General features: G+C 46.7%; 1 protein-coding gene across 7 annotated transcripts in view; it reads left to right on the top strand.

Moving 5' to 3' along the window:
• Positions 1–24,623, top strand: part of LOC149352829 (uncharacterized) — a 136,085-nt gene that overhangs the window by 18,703 nt on the left and 92,759 nt on the right. Inside the window, exon 2 of one of the 7 annotated variants that reach the window (XR_016289562.1) lies at positions 21,585–21,723. The exons of 5 other annotated variants lie outside the window; for them this stretch is intronic. The gene's annotated coding sequence lies outside the window, so the exon portion shown is untranslated. Of the gene's footprint in view, positions 1–21,584; positions 21,724–24,623 lie in introns of those variants that run through there. One more of the 7 variants, XR_016289563.1, reaches the window with a different exon arrangement.

Here is a 24,623-nt window from a genome sequence, read left to right as displayed (position 1 = left end):
ATGGGTGGCGGCGGAGGATGTGGCCGGCTTCACCGTGGTGAAATACAGCGGAAGGTTGTCGGATTACTTCCAGGCGTTGCACTAACTGCGGCTGGAGCGTCATTCGTAGGCTGTGCGGCTAGGGGCTGTGGACTATGGGGCGGCATTCTAGCGCAGAAGATTCACGTTGAGGAGGGCTTGGGGCGTCCTACGTTATGGCTGGCACCGTAGCCGTAGCATTCGTTGTTCCCGGAGTTCCAAATGCTTGTTTCCCTTATAAAAATGAGCTTTGAATTTCTGTTGACGCAATGTTGAGCATGTGCTGAGCCAACAGAAATTCAATGGAAAGTCAAGTTGTGTTGAGTTTACACAACACTCACTCAATAGAATTTCTGTGCCCAAAAACTCAACACAAACACGGTGCATAATTTCTGCTGAATTTCTGTTTTTTCTTTGGGCACCCACCAGAAAAATGTTCAACAGTAAGTGCTTTGCAACCATCCATGGCACTGTGTGCGATTATGAGCTGTTCTGACAGGAGAATGTAATGCGATGTTAGAAATGAGCTGCTACTCTTGATTTATGCACAAATAAAACTGCGCGAAATGCGGGCACAAAAGAGATATATACACGACAGTACCAGCGCCACGCGTGGCGCTGCATGGAGATTTTCTTGCATAGACCAAAGTGCTAGTAGTGCAATATGCTCTATCAGGCATACCTACTTCGGAGGATTCGTATGTGCACTCATAAAAAAGTGCGCTTAATTAGTGCTTTATTTCTGTTAATTGTTTATGAATGAATCAAGGTCTTCAACCGGCAGAACGCTGCATGTGAACTTGATTACTTCTACTACACATAAAATAAATAAATATTAATAGTAATAACTTACATAACTTTGCTGATCGGTAGGCCACTACCTACGCAGATCCGGACACCATTGGGTAGGACTATATAAGGGTAAAGCCGAGATTGCGCTTAAGATGGAAAAGGTATGACTCTTAGTTTAGCCTCGGGTGAAATACTGCTCCATGCTGTTCATCTGATGGATGTATAAGGCGAGAGCGTGTGTATGTGTGGAGCACTACACAACTGGGTATGTCAGCGTCACGTTAATTAATGTGAATAGAATAATGTGAATATACCGCCAAAAATTGCATCGGTAGTCGGTCCATCTAGCGCAATACGAATGTATTCCTCGGATTTCTTTTTTGATTTTAAGTTTGTATTCCGTCTATAATCAACAGAAAATCAACACCAAAATCCACAACGGAATTACAACTTAAACAGATAGGCCAATTTTCAATACATGCTCAATGTTCATAAAAAAAAATGGCACAGAATTTCCGCAGCTTTTAAACGGTGCTTATTGAGGCAACTTCACAAAAATTCCACAGAATTTAAACACCAGTTTTTGTAAGGGTTACCTCCTCATTCTCGATATGTGCATGGCGTCGCTACATGAGGGTTGTGAGAAGGTGGCAGCAGGTGACACAGCTCGTCTCTAACAATGTGTCGGATAACATCCCGCGAGCTGTCCCCGCTTGCAGGTGTGTCGTCTGAGTAGCTTGCCGACATCACTTGATGTGGTGGGTAGTACTGACAGGACCGCATGAGGATCTTCCCGACGGTAAAAGCTTCTTCCCCGAATTCAGCAAGATTTTTTGGATAGATTTCGTATCAGGCCGTCGAAAAGCTGCTCCTTTACGCGAAGAGCTGCTCCTTTAGAAAGACGACCTTCTTTCCTTCAGTCATTTCAGGGTTGGCGTGCCAGAAAAAGGTTGTTTCATCTCTTCGTCGTATGCAAGGACGCTTTCATTTGGGTTCTGGATACGCACCTGCAGCATCAATCCGGCTCTTCCATTGCGAAGGATGTTTGAATTAAATGTCTTCAAGAGTTCCTTCTTAGATTCTTTTCACGTTAGCAGGGAATTCTCATTATTCTCTAACTACGTTCGTGCTGCGCCATCAAGAGAAAAGAAGAAGTTCTGCAGTTTGGTCTGATCATCCTACCTGTTCAACGTTGCCACCTGATCAAACTGATCCAACCATTCTTGCACGTCTTGAAGAGCTAAGCCGCGGAAAATTGGCGGCTCCCAGTACTGTTGGAAGACCATCGACGAGGACTGGGGTGCAGTCTCCATTTTGTAATCATGGAGGGTTGACGATGCAGCACTATCACCAGACGTCACGTAGTAGTGACGTCAGTTCAGTAGTCAGGAAGAGAGTGAAAGGCTTCCCTGGAAAAACTCTATTGGGTGACCTGCACCCACAAAGAACTGAACAACTGGGCGGTGGCGATAGCGACAAACGCGCTCGACGGTCATCGAGGAAAGGATTACCGCCGCTCTCGGCTGCGCTCAATTTAAAGCTGGCTAAGAGCCTTCGAGATAAAGTTCCAAAAGCAGCTACAACAATATTGAACAGTGTAGACTCAGGTGTGTGTGGTTTCGATCATTCGAGGTAAGAGTGGCCGCATCTAGCATCACAAAGTGATAAACCCGCGTGCCGGCGGCTTTCAACATGGGCAAACAAAACCACAATGATCGGCGGCAATACACAGTAATTTCGTTTTCGCCCGGTTAACAACTCACATCTCTGACGCCCATGCATTGTTTTTAAAATCTCCTCTTCCTGATGCTTGCTTATACAGTGTATTTGTATATAATAATCAAAGGAGAACAGCGGGGGACCGGCAGATCGCAGCGCGGCTGTAGAGACGCCAGACAGATATAATATTTTTAAATATCAAAATTACATATGAATCTTGGACCGGCCGTTCCCCGTAGTTTCCCACAAGTCCTCTGTTAAAAAGGCACAGCCGGAAGACTCAAATTTACTTTGCAACAATAAATTCAGTGTGGATTTGAGTCAAAAAATGAATAAGATGGCAGTCCTTGATCAGATTTTGCCAATATATAGTCGGATTCCCGCTAAAACTGACCTCAGTAGTCGTGAAGGTTGGCACTCTACTTTTTGATTCGAGTATTTCTTGATGATAGTGAATTTTTATGGCGCGAGGGCATCTGCGGCCAAAGAGCGCAATGGCATGAGTATTTCTTAGTGCTTCGCTTAAAATATGCACATTCCGTTCTCTTCCGTTCCCTTTCAACGAGAAAGGACAAATATATCCATTTTAAAATAGGAAGTCGTGGTCACAGACAAAATCCCAGCGTCCTGATCAGCAAACGTCAGAGTGAAACGAAAGTGCGTATCAGAGCAACGAAGTCCCAGGCCATCGTTACTTTACGAATATCTTCGATAGTTTACCACGCAATGCAGTAGGCCGCAGAAAGCCAGAACAGAAATAAAGATGAAACGGGCTAAGACGAACAGCGTAACATCGGCTATTGTGATCCATTGAACACCTAACGGACTGCCATTTTAAATTCTCTCACGTTCATTTCCCGCATTTTATTTACATCTAACGTTCCGCCGTGAGCACGCAACGCGGTGAAACCCCGGACGCACAATGGAAACAAAACTGATGCCAAGAGATAAGAGTACTAAAAGGTAGAAGGGTACACAGAAAAATAACTCAAAAAAGCGCACCTCCCGTCCTCTTGAATTCCCTCGGCTCGCTTCTGCCGACTACCCGTTCTCTACACTCGCCTGCTGCGTTTCGTCGTAAATCCCCAGTGCCTCTTCCGCGCAATATGGCCGGCTTAGTTTCATCGCTATCGCGACAGTGCTTCTGCGCCGCCGTTCAAGCCGGCGTGCGCATTCCTGGCCCTCGAGTAGCTCCGCTCGGAGTCTGCGCGTCGACAAAGTTGGGGAGTGCGCGCAGATACGCACGAGAGCGGGTAACCTCTCGGCCTCCTTTCAACCCTCGCCGCACAGCTCGCGCTCCCGGTGAAAGGCTGCAAAATGGCAGCGCGGCGAAGCAGCCGTTCCTCGGTGAACAAGTAACCCTACACCCTCCGGGCCATTCATTGTCCTACACGCGACCCTTTTGCCGGTCTTTTTGCCGCTCTCGAGCGCCGGCCGCCGCACCGGCGTGAATGCGTCCGCTGGCACACTGTAACTCTCTCTCTGCAGCTGCAAAGCCCGGCTCTCCACTTTTAATTGAATTTTTTTTTCTAACGCAAAGATGAAAGATAGGAGAAGATGGCGCATGCAACAAGCTTCCAGCCTGCTCGCTATGAAGGGAAGGGGTCTCCAGCGTTCGTGCAGAGCAGGAAGGGGTCGGAGAGCACGTTGTAGGCAGCACAGGCGCTTGCGTTATACTTTTTAGCTTTTTTAAATACACGATACCCGAGAGCGCAACTGCGCGCAGCGAACGTAGATCAAAATCAATTGCTTCCGTGTCCGCGCTCAGCGACGACAAGCAGGCGGTGCGGACACGTGCACGCACGAATCGCGTGCCAACAGCAAACGCCGTGCTTGGTGCTGTATAGCTTGCGGCATCGGCCAGCCGTACAGCACGAATTTCGAAGCGTCCGTACGTAGGCAAGAAAGAGCCTAAAGCATTTATATTCGTGCGTCCAGATATTTCTGGTGTGGGTCATCTGGGTGTTCGCATATGTTTCGTGCTCTACCTTGACCTTATTAGTCATAAGAACCTGCTCCTATTGAATACGAAGCGACCTGCTTGTTGCGTGTGCGTGCAGCATAAGCTCTTATGGAACGGGTTTGCTCACATGCGAAGAAGGTTCGCTTAACTCCACGGAGTGAAAGACGCCTAGCTACTTACAGCTTTCTTTTAGCGGACTTATATTTTAGATGATACCTTAGGGATCAAAATTTATAAACCACAAAATTATCATGAATTTTCAATAATTTCCGACAGGTCATGCTCTCATGAAATATTTATTACTCAGTATTGACTCTAGAGATAACCACCAACCAAGTTTCGCGTCTTATATCCGCCTCGCATCAGTTGACGAAAGAAAACGCCAGCGCCTTCTTATGACTGTGATTATGATTGTTCATTGAGCAAAACAACCTACGTTTCCTCTTTGCATTTTGTTGTCTTTTTCATGGCTATTAATGTTCACCCTGTTCTTTAGGGTGAATCGAGCATTCCCTGCTAACAGTATCATTCACGTGCTTTCTGTGAATTTATTGTTTGTCGGTTATCGCAGTCCCGATGTATTGCAAGAATAGCCGGCAATACTGTCAGTCGCCATTTACATGTTCATATCAATGACAGAAAGAGCGTTGTTGGGAAGGTTGGGAAGGTTTGGGGGGGGGGGGGGGGTATCAGCACATGTTAAGCAAGGCCTGGACTATGAAGCGAGGCACAGAGAAGAGCTTGAGATGATTTCGGCAACCTTTTGGTTATTTTGTGTGTACCAAAAACTCCAGGCACCGGCGTTCCTGCATTTCGTCTCCATTGAAATGTCGCCTCCGAGGCCGGACACATCATTTGAAGAAGTTAACAGGAACACGAAGCAAGTTTTGGTCGCTCTCTAGCGAAAAAAAAAAACAAAAAAAAACCTTTTCGCTATGTTCTTGTGAATGAAATGGGAAAGAAACTACTTTATTTATTTTTATTTATTTATACAGAATACCCCTAAAGGCCCTCGGGAGGATATTACATATGGGGGTGGGGGGGCACAGGCAATTGAACAGAATAAAACAAAGCCACAAATACAAAACAACAAAGCACAAATAAGACACTTTGCATGACATAAATAAGCAAAAGAATCAAAAGAATGGCAGCGCGGCAAAGAACGAAGATTACTGCAGTATTAAAATTATACAAACAGAACACTAATGCAATGAATCATTTTAGTAACTTACCCTGCAAAAAAGGAAGCCATGAACAAATAAAATAACAATGTATGCGAAGAGTTAAGCAGTAGTTATTGAAGATATAAGATTAAATTATTTTTCAGGATCAGTGGTGGTTGCGATATGTGAAGGCAGAGTGTTCCAGTCAGATATTTTGCGTGGTAAGAATGAATGCGCATAGTTAAATGTTCTGCACGTGAAATGCCTAACTTTAAAGGGATGATCGCGGCGATCAAAAATCGAAGGAGGCAAAGAGAAAAAGTCGTTATGAAGTGATGGATGATGATAAAGTTTATGAAAAAGTGATAGTCGTGCAACTTTGCGGCGGAGACATAAATCCTGGAGACCTGCGCGTTTCTTCAATCAATCAATCAATCAATCATTTTATTTCCTTAGAAAAGGAGGAGAACGGGACTAAAAGCTCGAGCAGCTTGACGAGGTCCCGACCCCTTGTTAGTTGGCATGACAGCAGGATGACGGCCAGTCTTACACAAAAATGAAAAAATATCACAAATCAACGGGGAATACAGAATGAAACAAGATGGCAATCAATCGGAGAAGCAACAAAAGGTAATACAGCTAAATCAACACACATAAGCAACATTAGTGAACAAAATTAGGCGAATAGGAAGGCATGGTTTAGTCTCGCAAATGAAGAAGTTGACAAAAACGTTTAATGCGACAGTTTCGGTTTCTGGAGGGATCAAAATTTTGTCGGTCTAGTAAGTTTAACAGCGAAGGTAATGTATAAGATAGAGATTGTTCATCATAGGAGGTTCTCGGGGTGTGTACAAACCACATTTCTTTATGTCGGGTCTGACGAATATTTGTGTTTTCTTGTAGTTTTGCCAGATGAGTTATGTAATCAATGCCAAACTTTACAAAACCTTTGTAGCACAACATCAACCTGTAATTATAAAAACAAAACACAGGAAGAATTTCATATTTTGGAAAAAGTGGTTTTGTGGAGTATGTATAATGGACATCAGCTATGTAACGTACAGCTCTTTTTTGTAGCAAATGTAGTTTCTGCAAGTTTGTCACGCCAGTTGTGCCCCACACCACAATGCAATACTGCATGACAGATACCACCAGTGCATTGTACAACATTAATTTTACCTTGGTCGGGAGAATGCGACGCAGACGAGCAATGACACCAATGGCAGATGACAATTTTGATTGTAGGTGATCAACATGCTCATTCCAGGTAAGGTGCTTTGAAAAATGCACCCCAAGGATGTTAACGGAGTCCACTATCTCTAACTGCTCACTGCCCAGACACAAATTCATATTAGTTGTCAACATCTTACCTCTAGGCGTGTACAAGATTACTTTTGTTTTCTTCGGGTTGATTTTTAAACAGTTTATCGCGGACCAGCGTTCTAAGTCAGACAGCGTCTTATTAGCCTTTATTTCTAAATCTGTTTCCACGTTGCCTGTAATAAAAATGGTTGTGTCATCGGCATACGAAACGAATGTAGCATTATCTGTGCAGCTTGCAATGTCATTTATGTAAATTAAGAATAAAAGTGGGCCCAAAATGCTTCCTTGCGGCACACCAGTGGTAACTGCCTTCCGTGAAGATATTGCGTTATTGACATCTACAAACTGTGACCTGTGGGACAGATAAGATGACAAAAGTGAGTGGGCGATTCCACGCACACCATACATTTCTAATTTGTTAAGAAGAATGGAATGATTAATTAAATCAAAAGCCTTAGAGAAGTCTATATATATGCCTAACGCCATATGCTTACACCTGAACGTGTCTAAAATTATTTATTTTTGGCTCAGGAGGGCTGTTTCCGTAGAGCGATGCTTTCTAAAACCATGTTGAAAGTCTGCAATCAAATGGTGGCGGTTGAAGAATGAGAGTAATCGCTCATGAATTATCTTCTCAATGCCCTTAGAAAATACTGGAACTATTGATATAGGCCGGTAATTATTCAGTGCAGTTTTATCACCGCGCTTGAAGACGGGAACAACGCGGGTGATTTGCATCCTCTTAGGAAGGCTGTGATGCTGGTGTTACGTGAATAATCGGAGTAAATAAAACGAACAGCGCGGTTCTGCAATGATTCAATGTTATTTATTAGGTAAGATTCGTAAGGGTCCCAAATAGCCGAGGCATATTCAATTTTAGGTCGAATTAGAGTGGTATAGGCATGGGCACGCAGGTGAGGAGGAGCATGCTTTAGGTTATGTTTTAAGAAACCTAATGACCGATTAGCAGATGCAAGCATAAGGTTAATATGGTGGTTCCATGCTAAGTCTGAATGAAGGTGAAGTCCTAAGTACTTATACGTGGTGACTAGCTCGAGTGAGCTATTATTTAAGGAGTATGCTATTTGAATTCGAGACATTCGGTTAGTAAAAGACATCAATTTAGTGTTTGAATGATTAAGTTGCATAAGCCAGGTTGAGCACCATGCTGTTACTGAATCCAGGTCAGATTGAAGGGATTGGCAATCGGTGTTAGAATAAATTTCGCGATAAATTACACAATCATCAGCAAAAAGCCTGATATGGGAAGAAATGGAATCCGGTAAATCGTTGATAAATATTAGGAAAAGTAAGGGGCCAAGCACACTTCCTTGTGGGACGCCAGAGTGTACTTGGCTGAAAGACGAATTGTGGTTATTGACAGTTGTAAATTGAGACCTGGAAAAGAAAAAATCTTTAACCCATGCAATGACAAGAGGGTGAAAATTAAGCAGTGCTAGTTTTATTAATAACCGGTTGTGAGGTACTCTGTCGAAAGCTTTAGAAAAATCAAGAAATATGCAGTCTACTTGAATGCCAGCATCAATCGATGAATGTATGTCTTGAATGAATCCGGCAAGTTGCGTTTCGCATGAGTAACCTTTACGGAACCCATGTTGATATTTAAAGATAATATTATGTTCTTCAAGATAGTTAATTACCTGCGAGTGAATTACGTGTTCAAGAAGTTTGCAAACAGTGCTAGTTAATGAAATGGGTCGGTAATTTAGTGGTGAGGAACGATCGCCAGACTTGAAAATTGGCACAACTTTAGCTAGGCGCCAGTCCAGCGGAATCACGCCTGATGATAGTGATTGTGAAAAAATATCGGACAAGATGCGATGAATACCATCAGATGAATTTTTGAGTATTTTGTTATTAAAGCCAAGGTGATCTGATACTGATGTTGTTTTAAGCTTCCCTAGTAAGGATAAGATACCGGTCTCACTGATACATATTTCGGACATTGACGTATTAGAAGTGCTGACAGAAATAGGAGGTAGAGGGAGATCTTCACGGGTAAAAACGGATGTTTTTACCCGAATTCGCATTTAAGTCTCGTGAGATGCTGACATGAAGCTAGCTGCGCCAAATTTCTTAGGTACATAACACTGCGGATGAAAAAATGCTTACAAACAGTTTCGCATCAAATGAATATATACTCGTGAGCATTATCAGACACGCTCACTGAAACTTTGCGCGTGCTGTGGCGACGCTAACAAAAGCAGGCGGAGCACTGTGATTTATCCACTGCATCCATGTTTAGTGTATTGCAAGTGAAGATGATGATTACGCATTTTTATGACGCAAGGGCATCTGCGGTCGAAGAGCGTCATGGCAAATGCTATTTTCGTGTACGCAAGGTGGGGTCAGAGACCCATTTCCCAAACATTTGACCCCGAAGGAACCACCGAGCGCCAGGCGAGGGCAAAAGCTTGTACCAAATCCATCACCGGTGGGTACTCGGCGGCACTGGGGATTGAACACCGCACCTCGTGCACGCGAGGCGGATGCTCAAACCACCGGCATCATCAAGGCAACAGCGCAGTCTGAGGCACACACAGTACGACTAAGAATGAGGAACACAGCTCTCTGTTTGTCTCATTACTAGTCCTACTGTGCGCGTGCGTCTCAGATTGCGCTGTTCACTTCATGATGCTTCATAACAAACTAGCCCGCCAAAACGTCTTAAGACAAACCACTAGGCCACCGATGCGTTTCTTGGTGTACCGGAAGTGTGAAAATGCGCTTATGCATGTCGGAACCAACGGTGCTAGCGAAGTTAAAAAACAGTAGCGAATTGTGTATACTTTACTCCGCGCCTCTACTCTTCAACGGTCAGTCGTACAAAATCTGCGTGCATTCCACGTGAAAGCACCCACTTAATTGCCCGAGGTGCCTTCGCTACACGTGAGCATCACGCAAACTTTAAAGCAAATAGAGTCTTTGCTTTTACGGATGAAAATCTTTGTACGTCGTGCGAATGCTGAACTCAAACACGCCAAGGCCGGCTGGACTATGCAGCATTGCCAGCGCACGTCTAACTTCAGTGGGCTCTAAGGATGAATTCTTGCGGCAGGTTTTGAAGGAAAGATGCCGACAAAGGCTCCATCTGTGAGGCTAGGATTAATGTGCACTGCCAGTATACCTCTTGTTAACTTCGATACTTTAATAAGCTCGAGAAATGCACTGCCTTGTACTGGAGGATGTCTTTTCATAAAATAAAAACGCAAGGTCGACCTAGCTAATATTACAGACACCCCAGGCCGAGGGGGTAGGTATAAATAGAAAGTCGGCCTCAGATTAGAAAATCTGAGCCCAAGTGGTGTTTTGCCTTTCCCCCGCTATTGCCATTATTTAGGCAAGCCTTTCGCGCTAGCTGTTCTACTGCTGGGACGTATGCTAACCACGTCCGACAAACGAATCCCATCTAGTGTCAAAATATTTGACTGATTTTCAGCCTACTGGCAGAAATTAAATTAACTCCGTGCCGCTAACCGTTTACTCCCACATCTGTGGTGTAACTGCAGTCCAGTATGGCGTAATGTAACTAAAGTGTCCCGAGCACACTCAACGGGAGCCTCCAACCACTGCAAGCATAAAATCGGGATGCTTCGGAAAAATGCCACAACAAATCATTGATCCTGAATCGCCGATGGGGCTGCCAGGGCAGTTTTCCCGCTGTGCTTGTTGATCTGGTCTGTACGCTGATGCACGCCGTGACGGCCCTGTACCGCGTCCTGTGGGGTTCGTCAAGCGAACAAAAAAATATAAAGCAACGCCCGCGCTATACACGCAGGCGCATAATGGTCGCGCGAGTGGACAAACACAAACGCAGCTGAGGAAGAAAGTCCCGGGATGCGTACACGCGGGACGAGAAAGAACGGCCAGATTTATGAACCTCGGTAGACGTGGGCACCCCGGGAGAAGCAACGCGTCCAGAGACGCACGCGAACCGAGTAGTGGCCGTACTTGTTTGTATGTCCGTCTATACTGCGGGTAGGTGAAGCCGACTCGACGGACCGGTCAACGGTTTTATGGTCCGGTCGCTGGCATCGAGAGGTCCGCTCCTCTTCCAACGCTCTCCGCTTTCCAAACCCGTAACAGGTCGCTGCGCCGCGCAGCGGCCATTGTTGTGGAGAGCCGTCCCTTCCTTCTCTTTCATTCCCCGGCTCCCCAGAGCAAAAAGCGGACGCCGAACGACGACTGTGCGCGCGCACTAGAACTACCAGCGATCGGGGATTCGGCTTCGTCCTCGCAGTTCCGTGCAGCACATTTCAGCTTCGGCTTCGTCCTTGTTCAAATCGCCGGCACGATCAGCCACAAAGACGTGACGAAAATTGTTGGCGGCTGTCTCGGAGTATCGCCGTTCGTCCCTAAACAATTTTGGTCTGAAGCATTGTTGACGCGACTCACAACTCCAGTGCACAAACAGGGCACAGTTTGTGCAACAGGCGATCGGAACAAGCATTTCACGTGTGATGAGGTGTATGCTGTTGTTCATGTTATAGCGACCTCGCAGACACTCCAGAATCTATTTTTTTTTCATTCTTTTTTTCGATGCGTAAATGACTCGCAAGATGACAGTCAGCGCAGAAGTTTCCAAGTGTGCAAGTCCAGGTTTCGACGCACTTGAGAAGTTCTTACGTGGCGTTTTGTTGCTTCCTGCATAATCTATACAAAAGCGGTCCCGGAGGCTGCGCATCAAACGGCGGCTCTTCGAGCGCTGAGAAAGTGCCCTGGCTGCTTCGCACATTCGTATCTGACGCCGAGGGATAAAGTTACTCTAATAATGGCATGTTTCATACTGCGCCGCAGGCCTTGCGAACTGAAAACCGCGAAACGTTGCGCGCATGGGAAGTCCCCAATATTTCTGAAGAAGCTCAGTTATGGGACTGAGTCCTCTGTCTAAACGTCATGTCAGAGCCTTACCAGGCAGCTAAAATCTGGTATACGATTTGTGGCGCGCGGCTGACGGCGACTTCTCGCGCACTAAGCTTGGTCAGTGCTGTACGGAACCAGCGTAGTCGTTCGCAGGGCAAGTCATCGCCTCCGGCCCGCACGCAAGGTACACACGCGAACGAGGAGAAAGGGTCGCGCGTGCACAGTGACGCGTGCGGGGCCCTGGGCAGGAGACAGGCAGGGATCCGCTTGATAAATGGTCGAAAAGGGTTATAAATGTTCGCGGGCCACTGACGCACCATGCGTTGACGTTTCGGCTAGCAGCGGGAAGGGATGCAGGAGGGGCACGTGGGTGCTCTCCACGCAAGCCAGGAGGGACAATGGTCAAGAGGATACGAGCTGTGCTCCCCGCCGCAGCGGAGAAGCGACCGGGAGGCTTTCTCTAATCCCGCGCGACACGCGCAAGCGCCTCACGTTGGCGAGCCAGTGTCATCACAGGGCGTGCTGCAGCGACGATATACGCGCACGCAGTGACAAGGAACGAGACTCCCTGCGCCCCGTGCATCGCATGCCGACGATCGTAGTGTTTGTGTGAGTCTTGTACGGGTCAATTTGTCATTAGAATCATGCTGTACGAATGTGAGAAATATGGTCACGTAGTGGGTAAGTTCAGAGTTGGTTGGAAGGTGCATTGTTTGCGGATGAGGGCTGCATTACGCACCTGCAAAAACCGAGCTTGTTTTTATTGCACCCAATAAGATGTTATTTGTCAGTCAATTCGCGTACACTGTCCAGGTCACTGCATTCGAACAACTCGAAGCGGGCGGGAAGTGCCGAAAGTGGCCCCTCCTCTAGGCTTTTAAGGTTTCAGTGCATAGGTCGCGCGGCCATAGCAAACCTCGCGCAGACACAATTAAAAGCAGTCTACACGTTCCGAGACACAACGTTTAAATAAAGATATCTCTACAGCTTGGCATTTATGTCCATTCTTTTAGAATGGAAATGAGTGGGCTCCGGTCATTCCCCAAATCAGCAGTATCGGCTGTGTGCATGACACAGCAGCGTGTGTGCACCCTGCGAGCTGGGCGGGATTTACTTGAGGTCTTCCCATTAACGTAGTTTACTCATCGCAGTCGTCCCGAAGAGTCGCATCCTGCGCTCTGTCCCGCTCTGTCTGTCTGCATGGTTGTTTTCGTCCCTTGTTTCGTGCCCAGAGCAGCGCACTAAGAAAGTGAAGCATGAAAAACCAACTAGGTCCATATGCAGTTTTGCTGTCGTCATTGAACAGCGTGCTTGTCGTAGGCGGGACTTACTCTACAGCGCCGACATCGCTCCCGGAAGCACCCAGTTTGCACAAACTAGCGTTTTGCAATGCGTATAAGACCCTGAGAAAAACAAAACGAAACGACGCCGACGAAATTACAAGTGTAATAACGTTTCTTCTCGCACAGAGGAACCTTGTACACCAGTAAAGATTGTGAACAAGGCTCCTTCATGCGAGCCGAAGCATCGTTCCATTATAATATTATTCGGCGCCGTTTTATTTCTTCCAAATCCACCATTCGACAGACTAGCTTCCGTGAAACTATTTGATTGTAAGCATTATATGACTATCTCTGTACTTGACATCTGTATTAACAGCTCAGTATCTGCGTATGGCAGAAAATGACAGCGTGCAGTCATTTTCAGGGATTATCGCAGGGATTATGCAGGGATTCTCGGACTCGCATATTTGGTCTTTTTCGTTGAGCCGCATATGAGTCTGAATTAACCACGGTTATGTTGTTGTTTATTACTAGAGTCCACATGTTAAGGCTCCTCTCCGCTGAAGTTCCGAGCAGTGCTGCACGCAATTGCTCGGTCCAAGAGTACCCTGCGCCATTTATGACCCATTCACTCTAACGGAAGGAAGGGGTTTGAACTTGCGAGCACTCCTAGATGAGGCCCGGAGGGTGGTACTACAGGGCCACGTGCGTATTCTCGGTGCCCTCCCGAGCTGCACGTGCGCGAGGTCCACTCCACGTCGAAGACGTGCGCACGCCCGGAAGTCGCGTGGCGTCTGATTGGTTTCCGTTTGTTGTGTACAATAGGTGTGGGCGCATAAGGACGTCATTACAGCATACCCTAACCTACGCGCTTCTAGTCTGCTCAAAATGGAGATCTTATATCCCCTGCCATTCACGCACTGTTCAACGTCAACGTCGCGACGCGTCTCTGCGTCCCCACACGAACTCTAACTGCTCGTTGCTGACCACAAAAACTACCGATAAAAGAACGGGACACTGACTGCCGAAATTCCTTCGAGCGTTCAGTGTTCTTCCCGGTGTACATGCCACGATAAAGTAAATAACCTCTCTCTGAGCCTTCTGATGCGCTTATGCGAGATTTTTGAAGGCTGCTTTTTTTTAGGGGGTGCTCAGTGTCAATCTATGCCTCAGCGTTATTCACGTCTCTTTTCCGACAAGCCCGAATCGTCGTCGACAAGTTCTAATAGGGTGACGTCATCCTTGTCGCCGGCAAACACGATCTGATGTACCTCTTCCTCCGACACTAAAAATTTGCGCCACTTTCCGGCTGTCCTTCTGCAAGGCAATTAGCAGCGGTTAGCAACTAGAATGAGAATAGTTCACCGACGCACACTGAGGGAAAAAAAATATGATACATTTTTCTGATCTCACTTTTATGAAGGCGAAAGGGCACCAGCTGCTCTCACGTCAACGAATTCAGAGCTGAACCGAAGTTCCGTTATGGTACGTAGAGACAAATGTGTCCGAGGCCAGTTTTTTTACAAATAAAGTATGATACCATTTCTTCTGCTTTCTAAGCAATTATACGGCCTTACGAATTCATTTCGCTGGCTGTTTGATTGATGGAACTCGAAATAAATCTGGCTTGCTGCATTGGGCGAAAACCGCTGCGCATCGGCTGCAAAACTGCCTCGTTTGGCGGGGTTTCGTTGCATTTGTTCCAACCGAAACTTATACTCCGTTAAAGTGTGCCTAAAAGAGTCGCATGCGCAAGCCATACAGTTGTATACGCCGTGCTACTTTAGTTACACCAGTTTTAATTCAGGGGACATATATGTCCTGTGTACTTACCTCGGCGGGTTAAAGGGACACTGCGAACAAATAGATGTTGGCCTGTGTCGATAGCCTGTCACGTTTTGGTCACAAAAAGACCACTCTAACAGAAGACGGATTTTTTATAAGCTGGGAAAGACCAAAAAACAAAACACAGGTGCCGCCATCAGCGGCCGATTTGGCAAATAAAATGTGTGCGTCGACAGCGCATCCCTAATGCGAATCCCGGAGGCTATGCTGCACCGCCATTCACTTCAAGCGGTGGCAACTCGTCCATGTTGGTAAGGACGTCACGAGTCTGAATCGGCTGGCGGTAGAATGTTTTTAAATTCATTCTTTCTGGCCTATATACGCGTATTTTGCTGCCTGTCAAACGTCAACATAGCCAGAAAGAGGCAGAGAATCATTTTTTACTCATCACAATAATAGGACGGAGTTGTCCCTAGCGCACACTTCTGTACAATGAAGATGCTATGGAAATGGTACTAGACCCCAGGTCTAAAGAAATTTAATTTAGCGAGCCAGAAAAAGTGATCAATATGGAAAATATTTTAGTTGCGCGTTTGCTTCGCTTGAACAATAAAAAAAACATGCGAATTTGGCAATGAATCCCATGCATCAAAATCTTTAAGCGCGCAGACAAAGTGTGCACAACCGCATAATTATGACTACTTACGGAGAAAAAGCGACGCTATATTGTGATGACAACACGAAGAAAAAAAATATGATGGCATTACTGAAGTTCAAACCCAACTAGAGCAGTAATTATGGCAACAAAAGTACATCCTCCGCTAGCGGCTGCGTGACAGGTAAGTAGACCGTGCGCTTGCTGCTGCAACTTATGCGATAGGCAGGTTGCAAATGATAGTGGCTTGTTTTGGAAGCACCCTCAAGCTTCGTTGATTCTCGCTGAATTTATGAATGCGCGAACGAAGCTGTTTGTGTCTCAACACTGAGCCAGTAGCTGCTTCTCTTGACAGAATTAGTGCATGAAGTGGCACTGGGTGTCCTTTGTGGCTTTACTGAGAAGTCGAAGCCGCCGTCCACCACTTGGTGTGGGTCTGCCCAGCATTGAGATCAACCAGAATCCGGCACCTGGCAGCGGCACATTTTTCGCTGCACGATGCAACGTCCTGTGTTACTTGGGCACAGAGACTCCATCACCGCTCCCTTCATGACTTCGTTCGTTCAACAAACATTTTTCCATTCATATAATGATCCCTTCGACGCCTTATGGCTATAATCACTCCTGAAGAAAATAGTGCATGAAGTGAACGACAAATACGACACCGGAAGACATAGAAGTTCAAAAGTGATGGAGTCCGTGCTTTGATATGCAGAATAAAAAAAAAATAGAAGGAACAACAATTTTTTCGCATAATTTGCACTCAGGCTGAACGCTTAGTTTCACCTCATTACAGTAGTTAGATGACGGTCTGTAATGCCGAACTAAAGTGAAATTATCATTTGTTTCTCATCAATCATGCGAGTTCTTGCGCAGTAGATATGATGCACTCTCCTACAAAAGCTAGCTACGCGTTTTAAGCTTTCAATGTCCGTCTGTAGCATTTAGGGCACACAGAGGAATGCAAAGCCTATCCTCTTGAGTTTTGCCACACGCGCACCCGAAGATAACTCGTTCACACAAATTTCATCATCAGCAGTTGGGAACCATCAGGATGGTAGGGATGCAGAAATATAAAGAATTAATACGGACGGAGCGAGTTTCACACGCTACTCACGAGTGCCAATCGTTGCAAGTCAAGTTAATTTTTCGCCGTTACAGGGCTATCAGTCGCGATGGGCACGGGTTTTTTTGTCAAGTCTCTCTCTGTTTCAAGCAGAGTGGTTTAAACAGGTTGGTACTAGCCTAGTCAGTTGTCAGTTTCTCTTATTCATGCTTCAACCACACCCTAGCTTGGAAGAAAGAAGTTATTAACGAAAAGAAAACAAAACTAAAGCCAGCGCCAATACACGTACGCAAAGTCTTGGCTTCTTTTGTTCGATTTGATGTCCGGCGGCTCCGGCACGTTGCGATTTTCCTTGTTCGCACGAAGCCGTACTATTAAACGTGCACCAGCCAATGAAGCGGCGTGACAAACTGGTTTCGATACAAAGCATCCCATTTCTTTTGTCCGCGCCGCGAGAGCTGGAAATTCGGCCGCTTAGTGAGGGGCGTGCTCAGTCGTTACGGCTTCCTGACCACCTTAGCGCCTTTTCATAGATGCGAGTCTCTTGTTCTCTCTCGTCGCCTTTTCATTTTGGTGCGGTAAAAAGGGATCCTTTGTCGTTTGGCATTACCACTCGGCTCCTATGGCTGAAAACGACGCTAAAAAGGAAGATCGGCGGTTCTCGTCGGCTGAAATGCTGAACTTTTTTACATGCGGTGCAGGCATTACTAAATATGAACATAAAAACAAACGTTTACATTTTTGTAGTTGAAAAATCTCAAATTCTCCACAAATTTCTTCAATACCGTGATCAGTAGTTCAGTTACTTACGGCACGTGCGTAATGTATAAGCCTACTGCAATACTGGCTAGTGGACTTCCGACGATTGGTGAGAAACCAAACAGTGTAAAAACCTGTAAACCCTGCAAGCTGAGAAGCTGCTTTCTTCGCTTGAGAAGACGAAACGGTATTTTTCCATTTTTTTTTTGTCCCGCAGTGTGGAAACATTGAAAAACAATACATCCAGCAAGTATAACAGGCCTCCCATGCCACACAATTCCGGCTCAAGAAATCACACGAAGTGCACGTATATATGCGAGCGGGTCGCCTTCGAAGCGTCGCTGAAATTTGCGTTTAACATTGGCAAACGCACAGACTCCTGGCTGATCTCGACTTTGCCCAAGTGAACGTGGTTCCACGCGTAGAAGATAAGTGCAGTGAAGCGTCCGCAGCGATTGCGCTCGAGCACCCCTCAATAACTTCGCCGTCAAAGCAGAGAGATATCACAGCGCTAGCTTTTGTTTCTTGTTTCATTGCTCTAGATTTTGCGATTGCGCTAACTACTAGCGCCAAATTACAGGTGCAAAATTCTCTTCACTAAGTTCCCTTAAAATATAATGAAAGTTCCAACAATTTCCTCATCGGCTGCCCACAGTGGATAGACCTGCGTACAATACTAAACGTTTGGGCATCCCGCTGCAAACGAATACCCACACGAAACATAGCTATCGTATGGGCGTTAAATTTTGACATGGGTGGCTGCGACGAAGTGCCAAATTCTTTGACTCGAATTAAAGTAAACGAGTCCTCTGTATACGAAGAGTGCTTCCATGGTGCAAGAACACCGTAGTGCACCAAGTGACCCATAATTTTCAGCTCTCAAAATCTACAATCAAAGAGGTTCATTTACCATAGCGACTACCATAACTATCGACTATAATTGCCAATAAAAAAAGAAGGCCCGGAGCCTCCGCTTACGAGGTCTTCGGAGGCCTAGCAGGTTTCATGTAGTTCCTGAGAACACTCGAAAACGGCTCTAAGAGCGACAGACCTACAATTACCTTTTTATCGCTGCTTTTGGTACTAGTACGAAGGCTAGTGAGACTATATTACCTCTGCTCGCCACAGACGTACTACTACTTTCACTACTAGTACTGCTATACGGGAGTGCTACAACCACTCACTGCCGCGTCTCTGTCTGATCAGGCACATGAGTCGAGTGCGCAAGCGTATTACGCAGTCTTGGGGGAGGGTGAGAGGGGGTCATTTACGGTTTCTCAGCTTGTGAATTTCCTCGTTAAAGCCCAATTTACCTGACTTGAGTTTGTATGAGGATAGGAACAGACCGGCGTTATTGCCTTTCGCGCCCCAGATATTCCGCTCTCTTGTCCTTAACAGAAGTCGACAGTAGTTTCGCTGCTGTTACTGGCTCGCACGCAGTGCTCTCAGTGTGGGAGCCAGTCGCTGACTTGACTTGAAACTCGCTCGAATAACCTCTAGTATTTGCTAACATACATATACACACGCACAAAGAAAAGCTATAGGCTAAATTGGACGTTGTAGACAAGGCTCCTGTTTGATCTGCTTCCTTTGTCGAAAATAGACGAGACTTTAACCTACTTCTGATAGATGCATTATTGCGGCTTTTGCATCTTCTGCGCTCCAAATATCTGGAACATGCGGCAAAGTCTTGTAGCGAAGCCGTGCTGCAAGAGTTACACTACAGGGGCTTGCTGCCGACGGTATATGGCCAGTGTACTTTTCGCAAAAGCTGTACTGATCCGTGGCCACATATAAAGTTACTGACATGGCAACTGCGTCCTTAGATTTTCTAACTCGCTACAACTATAGGTCGCGGACCCTAGCGTATGAGTGCTTCTAGAGTGCAAGCTAACCTTGGTTGGGGAACTGTGCAGCGTACTAGTTTGGTAATTGCTATTCTACGCGCAAAGGGCGCGATGCTCTCTTTATTCACGATCCATTCTCATTTCCTGGCAGCACCAGGGAATAACAATGTTCCTTTCTTTAAAACAAATGATCTCGCTCCTTCAGCTGTTTGTGATTTTACGCCTATGCACTTGGTTTTCATACACGACTTGGTTAAAACGGCATGGGGTCGTTCTCAAAGTGCTCACAGGGATCAATTTGGAATGTTCCTTCCTTTAAATCATATTGCTAACGTAACGCAAAGATGCAGCGGTCTTCGAGAAATGATTTCAGAGCTATGATTTCCCGTTTCTATAGAGCATGCGTTAGCCATCGACCTAATATTTTTGGCAACTGAAAGGCCTTTTGTCAATCCCGTTTTGTAGTGTCCTGAAATTGTCATGCTTCCGGCAATCCAGTAGTATATATGAATCGCATGCCTCGTTCTCGTGAACACGCATCCATCGTGGGATGTCTGGACGCCCAGTTCTATGTAGAAAATGTTTCATATGGGCTATTCCCAACTTTAAGCGATGAATGAACGTTTCCAGTTTTCTGTTTAGTGATGGCGGGATAAAGGGGAGAAGCTGAATAATTTGGCTCGAACCACATTTTTTCGCTCATACAAACTCGCATGGACCTCAAAGGACGGCGAATTTCATATCCCGATAATGGTAGGCTGTAAGTAGTAATATTGGCATGAGCTACCCACTGGCGAGTGGTTCTTTATACCTAACACCCAACCCGTTGTCCACTGACCTCTCTTTCGCAGCGCAGTTATATGGGGTGGTTACATACTAGCAGTTATATACCTTCCGCAACGCAGGCGATATATCCAGTACAGATACTGCTTACAGTTATGAAGCAGAGAAAAGGAACGCAAAGAAAAAGAAGAACGCCGAAATAGTGCAGACTTTTGGGGTATTCGGGAAAAGGCGAGTACACGGGTTGAAGCTTGAAGTCATTGTTCGTCTGTCTCAATGCAACGCCGAGCTATAGTATATTCTAAGCACTATAGCCGAGCAATTGATAACGTGAACCGGTAAAAAAAAAAAAGGAGGCAATCCATTTCCTACGTCACCGCAGTGGAAACCAGTTGCGTTACGCACCGTGGAACACGTCACTGTATGGCAGCGTCGTGCTCAACGAAGCGACGGTATACGTGAGTCGCCGGTGAGCACCGGGTCCTGAAGCCCGGAGGAAAAGAGCTCGGTGTTCCGGCGGAAACCGGTCTGGCCGGTCCTGTAGCCGCCCGGGAGAAAGACGCCCGCGCTCTCGGCTGTGGTGGTGCACAGGACGCAAGGAACCAGCCCCGGTCGTGGGCGTGGCTGGTCCCAGTCAAAAGCTGCAGAAACGCCCCTGGCCATAACGCACAAACGCGTCGTTTCCAGTGCGTCCAAGTTTTGCCTATCCAAGCAAGCGAGTTTCACTCTTCGCGTTGCAACGCCCGGGCGGGCGCAACCGCGATGTAGAGTTTATGGACTTTAAATGAAGTTGGCAGCGCTGTGTGCACTGAGCGTGGAAACATTGGCGGGGTGTGCGTCGCGGGCAGAAAGCGATGAGAGGCGTATTTCTGTCACGCAGGTCTGAGGGAGAGAAATGATGCCTCCATATGCCACTCGAGGCAGCGTCAGTTGTCTGAACTCCGACGATGAGAATGCGGAAGCTCTAATTTAAAGAGCTGACACAAAATCATGACAACGATCATCATCTGTCTGTTCCCCCTCGAAAGGGAATTATTGTTCCTTAAATGCGCCCCCCTCCACTCCGGCCAGAGGTGAGGGGGGAATTTGAGGTGATTTTTAAATGGCGCATATACAAGCAATGGTCGCTAAAAAAAAAATCAATGATATGATTATCTACAGTAGCTAATGCAAGCAAAAAGAAACGGCAAGAATTTAGGGGACAATGTGGTAAAAATCACGAACTAAGGTATGAAAAGTGTATTATAATTTATTGATTATTGATATAATTTATTGATAGATAGTTGATAGCCGTTATGGTTTCGTATGTGATATCGTCTCCCATCTGAACTTCAAACAAGCTATGTGCCCCGTGTCTGCAAGTATAACGGCAAAGTTTGAGATTTGTCATTTGGGATAAAACAAGCAATCAAAATTTCTCCTCTCTGTCAGTGAGCTAGCTAGTCACAGCGTGTCAGCAGAACATGCATTATAGTGCGCGATTTTCACACTGTGAAGCACAAGCTACATTGTTGATTTTCTCTTCTTCTTCCTCCTTTCTTCAGCCCAGCACTCGGGCGATGACCTCTGAAGATTCCATCCAACCTGCTAATAGCAATCTGAGAATCTGAGTGCCTGCGCTAGGTAACCATCATTTCCTTCTACAGGCTGTGCACGCAGTTGCAGTGAAGCGGAAGATCAGAAATTGGGGTCAATTGCAGATTAAAACCGGGAAAAATAATCCCTATCTTTGCTTTTTCTTTATTCTCACGTACGCTTCATTTTTTTTCTTTTTTAGTCTACCGCTCCCTAAAGGAGTCCGAAGAAAATCTACGGAAAATAAAGAACACACAAATTCCGAAGGAGAAGCGAAAGAAAGCTACCCCCTACACAAACCTGCTCATACAAATCGCATCACGCAAGCCAGGTCGTTTACTCTACACCTCCCATACCAGAGCAGGGGGCAGCGGTGCGCATAGGCCATCTCGAGGCGAGGACCATTCGGAGCCAAGACGCCGTGGTGACAAAAGGCGCGCAGCGCACAACTTCAAAGGTGTCTCTCCCTTGCGCTGTCGGGGTTAGCTACGGCGTGCCGCGAAGAAAGGGGGGAGGAATGGCGAGAAGAGAAGCTTCCTCGCGTATCTCTCCTCGGCTCTGAAAGCGGCCAGAATGACCCACCCCTCGCCAAGTTATTTTCTCGGCCATTGTACCGCGACGCGGTCACTGTGTACGTGCAAACGCAAAGTGCTCTTGGTGTCGATCGACCCCGGCGGCTCCCGTCTGAAACGCGCGACCCCAAGTTGTTTCAGGTGCGCGGGTCGCAGGTCCACTGACCCTACGGGCGCGGTGGTGCCGCCGGCCAGGCAATTGGAATCGGCCGGCGCCTGTTGGTTTTCCTTCCCTTGACCGCTGCGCAGCAAGGCCCGATCAATCGAAACCGGCCTGTGCACTGTTTGGAGCAGACCAAATCAGGTATTCTCCGAGAAAGACCAGTGGCCGGGAACCTCGGTTCTTCCTGTCTTATCCTCCTCCTTTCCTTCTTTCCAATCCCCCTCACCTTTTTTTTTTTTTTTTTTGCGCAGCGCCCACGAAACGAAGTGGGAGTACGCGAGGTAGGAAAGAATATGCGTGCCGCACCCCCGCAGAAAGCGTGCTCGTGAAACGAGTGTCTCGACTTCGGGAGCGCTCAACTCGCATGCCTCTAATCCCTTCTCGCGGGCGACAAAGGGATGAGGGGGGAAGAGAAGTGGGACTCCTCTGTCGCGCCCGCGCGCCACGATCGGAGAGCATGTTTGTCTCGGAATCAAAATAAACACGCGCCTGTGCCGGTCTTTCGGGCCAACATAGCCGCACGGGCGGGTACAGCCAAGGTACAGCACGGCCGACCGGTTCGGTCACCTAGAGTGCTCTTGGTGAGCTCTGCTCCTGCATGCGACCAGTTCAGCTGCGCCCAACGGGTAACAAGACCGGTTTGTTGTGTCTGCGGAGACAACAACCGGCTTGTTGTGGAACGGCGTGCAGCCTTTTCGGAGACAACAGAGGGTGCTCAGCAGAGGACAGCGCTTGCAGATGAGGGCGAAAGAAGAAACGCAACACGCGGGAACGGCTGCTACAGCGGCATGTAACTTTTCCGTGTCATGATGGCTGCCGAATAAAAGGCAAATGAATGCCAGTTCTGTTGAACATATATCAAGTTGTAACTACGACGCATTAAGTGACACGCACAAAGCCTAAAAAGTGGTATTGTGTGAAAATTTCGCGTTATTGCTTGCGACATAGTCGTTTTAGTGAACAACCCAAAGTTAGTGTTCGTAACTATATAGGAGTAATCCTCGATACCTGGCTCCGATGGTTCCTCTCATTTTGAAGTATGATGAAGGAACCTAATTTTCGCATGTGCTGTACTGATTAAGGCCGAAAAGCATTTTAACGCAGGACTGTTGCGCATAGTTAAGGGTTTGACGTTCCGGTTTTTATTATTCGAAAATTCGATGGGCTTTTTTCGGTGTTTATTCTATAGTGCAGTTCTCAGTTTGTTTTTTCGGCGAATACTATTTCTTATGGATGTGTTAACGGTTTTTTTTTAGGTGATAAAATGGGGTATTCCTGTGCTGCAAAAAGTGACATGTATTTTACCTTAGCTTTTGTGTCAGCTTGTGCATTTGATTTGCCAGCAATTAAAACAATGCTCCATGCGAGGATGGAGCGAGCGCCACCGCTGTGTGTAGCCTTCGCAGCGACGACGCCATTACTCGCAGTGGCTGCAGGCGCAAAACAGACGGCCAAGAATATGGCACACAAACAGACAAAATAGCGTAAAGAAAAAATGCAGTGGGAACCGCCATAATATGAACTGATGGGCGAGTTGTTCCGACGTAATTGTTAGTTAACCAGCGCAACGGCACGATACCGAAAAGGAGAGGGTGGAACGAGATAGCGCTGAGCAAAGAGGCATGACGCATGACGGCATGGCTTTCATACACGCGAACACAGAAAAAAAACATGAAAAAACAGAAAAAAAGTACCGTTCATATGTTTGAGCAGCAGCCGGGCCAATGTATGCTACCTCGACCGGCCGCTACGTATGTTGCCTGTTGCCACAGTAGTCAGTTTATGTAACCATCACCACCACGTCATTCATGTTAGCCTTACTAGACATATCATTTCACACGATTCATACACCTGGCATGATTCTCAACGTTGTTCATACACACATCGGCGGCTACTGCAGGCGACCAGCCACGGCCACGTAGATCGTCGGAGCATATTTACTCGCATTCGGATGTCATGAAGGCATCCGCGTCACAACTGAGGTGCGAACAGTGATTGTTCTTAATGTTATCTGCGCTACAAGGAGCGAGTCCCTGAACCGTTGCAGAGACGACAAACTCGCACTCTCTTCACTTCAGAAATCGTCGCAGTTCTCTCGGCGTCCTTTTTCGAACGAGGCCTCAGGCGCTGCAAGGACATGTGCTAGCTTCGATCGAGATTTGGGGTATGGTTTATCAGAAACATGAGGATTCGTGGCAAATGAAACACTTGTTTCGACGATAGCTTGTTTGGCTACGGATCCATGTGCGCGTACCTACCTCTGCGGTGTTTAT

Source organism: Amblyomma mixtum, chromosome 3, assembly GCF_055824585.1.
Source record: "Amblyomma mixtum isolate Tamu chromosome 3, ASM5582458v1, whole genome shotgun sequence".
NCBI classification, from domain to species: Eukaryota; Metazoa; Arthropoda; class Arachnida; order Ixodida; family Ixodidae; genus Amblyomma; species Amblyomma mixtum.
This window is presented reverse-complemented; position numbering and strand designations above follow the sequence as displayed.